Source organism: Cryptomeria japonica, chromosome 8 (genome assembly GCF_030272615.1).
Source record: "Cryptomeria japonica chromosome 8, Sugi_1.0, whole genome shotgun sequence".
In the NCBI taxonomy this organism is placed as follows: Eukaryota; Viridiplantae; Streptophyta; class Pinopsida; order Cupressales; family Cupressaceae; genus Cryptomeria; species Cryptomeria japonica.
In genome coordinates this window covers 477,431,619-477,437,737 of record NC_081412.1, presented here as the reverse complement: position 1 = coordinate 477,437,737, position 6,119 = coordinate 477,431,619, and the positions used below count along the sequence as shown (strand labels likewise).

The following is a 6,119-nucleotide window of genomic DNA, read 5'->3' as shown; positions in this document are numbered from 1 at the left end:
TCATGATTATGATATTTGCATCACTAAAATTGTATTTATCAAGAATGTTAGTGATAATATATCTTTTCGAATTTGTGAGAATTTTGATTTCTTTGTAAGATGAATACGAATGGTTACTCAAAAGAGGGGTCTCAACAGGTGCTTGATTCATTGGAAGCCACATGATTCTACAACTGCTAAGTGAAATTTATGTAGTTCACATGATTGATAATTTAAATAATGTGTCTAAAGAGTTTCTCACAAGAGTGAAAATTGGCCAATCCGTATTTTCAAGAATCTGTATTTGTTCCTAATGTGTATTTCCTAGACATTTTGTCAATAAATTTCATGACATTTTGTCAATAAATTTTGTAAATTCCATGGTGTTTTGTCAATAAATTTGGGTCTATGTTTATTTATTTCTTATTATGCATTTTCATCTCATTATTTTGTGTGCATATTGGTTCAAGCTTTATTTTAATGTGTGTTGTGTTCTTCATTTTTTCATTATTTTGTGTAGATCCAAGTACATATGCTTTTCTAAAATTATTTTCCTACCATCTCTTTACTGAGAAAAAAAATAGGCTCGATCTATATTTTATGTGGTATGCAATTTTCATATTTTTCTTGTGCGTGATCTTTATACTTAATCTATATGCAATTTTCATATAGCCAGTTTGTGTTCTTCATATTTTATTTTTTTCATCTTGTGTTAGGCTTGTTCAACTTTTATATATACCTCATGATATGTAATTTTACACTGTATTGCGTAGAGATTGGCTCATGCTTAGTCTTCATATACTTCATCTATATTTTACTAGAATGTATATTTTCATTTTTTTTTGGTGAAGAAATTGGTTCAATCATTGGTTTCAGAGCATCCCTATATATCTTCTTTCATTATTGTATAAAGGTTATCCTGAGCTCGATGAAATACCTTTTAATTGCATAGTTCTCCTTATCTAGACATTATCATAAAAAATTTAAAGATTAGAGAAAAGTAGAGTAGATAGTAAAGAAGCAATGATTGCTTAGAGAAGCTAGCTTTCATCAAGCTGGATATTAGAAAAGATTTTTAAAAATTGCTTTGGTCAGATACAAATTCTTAAAAAATAATATTCATTGAAATCATGGCAAGTGACTTATCTTAAGATTTTGCATAAATGTGACATATTAAGTGCTAATCTAGCATTTGATAATTAAATTTGGGGCAAAGCAATTTATCATTTAGTTTGCAAGAATTTCATGTTAGTTGCAAAAAGTTAAAGTTTGATATCATGTAAGCTATGCAGCAATTCCTCTTGAATATTGTCAACTTAATTCTGATTTAAGATAAATCATCAACCTAATGTCAATATTGTATTTCAAAATCGTATGCACTAAAAATACTATTATATACATAAGATATTGTAATTTAAATTACTAATATAAAATGGTACTCTCTAATATATTTTTTATTTATCTACAACATTGGGCCAAATAAGGAATCCTATAAAAGTCCCAAACCCATTTTACCATTCTAGAATTGTGTCATGTTGTTATAGCCTCTGTTGTTCTATGCACCCAATTATTCTTGCTATTGTAGTGGTATGCCCTCTTCTTTCACATTCTACAATTTGGCAATTTGAATCCAACATCACATTGTTGACCTTCATGTGTCAGTGCACAATGCACTTATGCAGTCCTTATGAGGATATGTTGTATATTTGATCCCAATTCAAAGTTTCTTCCATCTCCCCAAATATATATTTTTCAAGAAATTACATTTCATAGAAATTTGGAGAGCATTTAATAAAATCATCATATCATTGAAACCAAATAATCGCCTTGCTAAAACCACAGAACCTAGTGCCTTCATTTAACAACACAACATAATTGTTTTAGAATCAAATGAAGTAGAATAGAAAATGAGGTGAGCCAACAATACTCTCTTATAGTTGCTACTTCAATTTGTGAGCACGTCTAACTAGACTTTGGTTGCTCATGTGCACCTTTGCACAAACACATCCCACGTGGTTAAATTTGTGAATCTACTATCATGTTTTGTTGGTCAAAGTGCACTTAGTTTGAATGGAAAATGGGATCAAAATAAGAAAGTGGTATAATATTTTAACTATTAGTGCTTCTATATTTATACCTTTAAATAAAAATATACCGAAGTGTGGTTTCTCTCAGTTTTGGCTACAATATCAAAATTTTCACCATATAAAGGAACATCGAGCATAAGGAATCAATGCCAACGTACTTTTAGCTTTCAACTACGACAATACTGAGTATAATGAATGGATTCTATGTTATATATATGATGCTAAAAATGTGGTTCAATGAAAGCAAGCATACACATATAATGTGACAACATTTAACATAAATGGAAAGCAGATTTAAAACTACAAAATGAAACCAAACCCTAAGCCTTCCTTGAGATGTCTCATTTTTCTCTATTCTTGAGGACCTTGAAGGTGTTGGATTGTTGGCTCTCAACGGAGCAATGACCTCCAAAGTGGCAACTCAAGAGTTGAGTAGCTACTTCATGATTATGCAAATGATATAAAAAGCATGATTGTTATGCATGATTTATCTAAAATGCTAATTATGCTAGATGATTGAGATAAAAATGCCTATAATAATTATGCTAAAATCTAGGATGCAAGGGCCCTTTATTGCTCCAAAATGAGGGGTATTTTTAGGAATTCCAAGGCCAAAGCTGAGGTGGTAGGAATCAATGGTCCAGATTCAATCTGAAGATATCAAGGGCCAAGATTGAGGAAGTTGGAGAAGAGATTGGAGGAAGGGACACTTGTCATCCCTGTGGTGACAAGTGTCAAGGAACCTTGCTCTTGAGAGGGCAAGTGTCTAAGGGAGGAAACATGTGGCAAAAGTGCCATGTGTCTCAAGGGGAGAATATCCAACCCATAAGAGGTTAGGATAAAAGAGGTTAGGATGTGCAAGATAGGATAGGGTTAGTTAAACCCCAGATTAGATAGAATGGGTTAGGTTAGGGGGTGATTAGGTTAGGTGGGTAGAAGTTAGGAGCCAAGTGCTCATATTTGAATTTAGATATTCAAATGTTAGAAAAAGATAATTAATCTCAAAAAATTAAGAATTTGTTAATATTAATTAGGAATTAGAAGAATTGATTAAAATGGGGGGAGGATTAATTAATTTAGATTAATTAATCAAAGGGGATTATTGAAATGAACTATATAAATAAAATCATTTAGATTTATTTACAAGTAGATGAATAGGGAAATTAATCAAATTACTTGTGAATTCAATTAATTCAAAAGGGGGATTAATTAAATAACCGTGTATTTAATTAATCATCTTCAGACCATTTTTAGGTGTGTGTGTGTGTGTGTATATATATATAAGTAAAGTAAGTAAGTATGTTTAAATGGATTTAAATATATTTAAGGGTAAATGAAGTCAAAAAAGTAGATTAGTTTAAATTAATGCATTGAGTTAAAACGTATTATATAGATATATTTTGGACATGTTGACATATTTTGTTTTGTTTGTGATGTGGATAAATTTTGTTGTAAGTTTGTTTTTTAATCTAATTTTGAACTTTATTTCTTATTTAACACAATGAATCTTCGATAATTTAGAAAATAATATGTGTTTTCGCTAGGTTCAATCTTGTATACATAGAATTGAACTATGCACTTTCAAATCCAATCCTAAATCCATAATTTTGATCTTTTGTTGAGAAAAATCCTCAACAATTTTGATTATTAGGAAATTGTTTATCTTTGTTAGCTAGAATTGGTAAAGTAAATTAATCACTTTTTTTTTTCAAATAAAAAACCTCAACACCAAAAATTCAATGATTTTTCCATGATACCCATAGTATATTTTATCACCTATGATTTCTTTGTTTAGAATAGACTTTTCCTTTTCTATACCATGTACCATTAACATAAGAAGTCCACTATCTTACTATTTCAATGTGTAGGAACAAAGAAATGAAACAAAAAACTCTTTCCACATTCATTTCATACAAATAGAGGGAATCATTGACTACAATTTCTTCAAATTTATAATAATGATTACAAATCTTTCCAATATTATAAAGACAATAAAAGATATATACCTCTTATCATGTTAACTGACGTAACCTTGCACCAGAAAGGTGCAAATGCTAGAAAATCAAAACATTGTTTGATTTATTTTACCACCCAAAATATTGCACTGAATCCGATGAAAAATATTATATGCGGTGAGCGTGGATCGAACACGCGACCTTCAGATCTTCAGTCTGACGCTCTCCCAACTGAGCTATCCCCGCATGATTGGAGGTATTTCATTTCATTTTAATTTAACTTAATAATTTAAAATCAAACAAATGTGGAATGATCATTGCCTGTAATATACATTTGAATTGGACTGAACTGAATTTCGAATGCAATTCGTTCCCTTTTCGATTGATTTTTCTGTCTGCAAGTTTCTGATTGCATGCTTGGTTTGAATAACTCAGTGCGGAAAGCAGCGAAGTTCAGTTTTAGTCTCACATTCATCGCCTTCCACAAACAAGCCCAAATAGTTATATATCTATATATCAATTGACCCTGCAAATGAATTTTAAGAAGATTTAGAGCATGTTTATATTGGTTGGGATTTTATTTGTGGTGAATGAATAGTTCTCATTTTTTGGCTTTTAGTTAAAGAGGTTTCAGTCTGTCCCTAAAATAGCTAAAACGATCTTGTGAATAAAATTAAATCTTAAAAAATAGAAATGGTTGAAGAAGATAAAAAAAAAATTATTTGCTTGAAGTTGATTGATTTTTGAGTCTATTGAGAATCAAGTTTTGTTAAGTGCAAGGCTTCAACGTCATAAGGGATGAGACCAAGATCCTTGTGGTTATGACAGAATAGATCCCCCTCAATAGACTTGACTCTTAACCAAGGGGGTTTCAATCTAGGGTTTGTGTTCTACTATTAGATAAGCTTGATATAAAACCCCCCAACAAAAAATAATGCTAAAATAAAACAAAATTATGTATTTAAATTGTTCATAATATTTAATTATATATATGATGTGATAATTTAAAACATAAAAAAAATCATTATAACCTAAATTAATAAATAATTCAAATAATTAATATAATGGATATATATTTGATTTATTGAAAAAAATTCAAATAACTCATAAGCTCACAAAATCACAAATGATCAGATTATGGCTCATTCCTAGATACAAGTATTAATCTCTATAATCCTAATATATGCTTGTGTTGATGTAAGTGTTGTTGGAGTAAATAGGTGACTCCACAACGCCTCTAGGATCCTTGAAAGACCTTAAAAACGCCCACAAGTGAGAATAACAAGAAAGATTGCTTCAACAATGCAAGATTGATTGAATATGATAATGGACATACAATGTACAATGAGAGACCTTGCTTATAAAGGCAAGGTGATGAGGTAGGATGATAACTACCCTTGATACAAACATTAAATGCATGATGCAAGTATTAAATGCTTAGGAAATTAAAAATAAATGAGCTAAACATGGCCCCATTATAACTAACTTCTAGAATGTCGCCTAAGCTATAAGGACAACTAACTTGGTGCCTAAGTAAACTTAACATTTGAATAGGTTCGCCTTAATAACTAGATAGGTAATAACCTAATTCACACTAACACATGTTATGTTGTTAAATTTAGAGACATTTATTTAATCATTTTTCAAATCATCTAGGATAGCTAGAATGTCATATGAACATTTGGGTCAAAAAGATTGAAAGAGAATGTATTATGCATTGTTTGTTTGTGGCATCATCCTAGATAGTATTTTGCGCTTGTGTGTTGTCTCTTTTGTTAAGAGTTATAGATTTGTTTCACTAGGGGTATGACTAAGGGAAACATGACCCTTGTGATTCAATAGATTCCCCAAAATGTTCATAAATACTATTAAGTCTTACTTAGATTTTAGACATAAAAGATTGAGAAAGAGGCTTCAATTAATCAAATTTAGCTAGTTCATTTTTGTGGATATAGATTAAGTTACACATGCCATATTAGGTCCACCATTTTAGAGTTTAATTCAATGTCTAACAAATCAATTATCTATATCTTCAAGATCATTTTCCATCTCCAAAATCCAACTAAATATTACAATTAAATTCATATAATCTCCTCAC

At 30.3% G+C, this 6,119-nt stretch overlaps 1 non-coding gene across 1 annotated transcript; it reads right to left on the bottom strand.

The window, feature by feature from the left end:
• Positions 1-4,194: 4,194 nt before the first annotated feature.
• On the bottom strand, positions 4,195-4,267 carry TRNAF-GAA (transfer RNA phenylalanine (anticodon GAA)). Its single transcript has one exon. It is a non-coding gene; the product is annotated as a tRNA-Phe (tRNA).
• Positions 4,268-6,119: the final 1,852 nt, after the last annotated feature.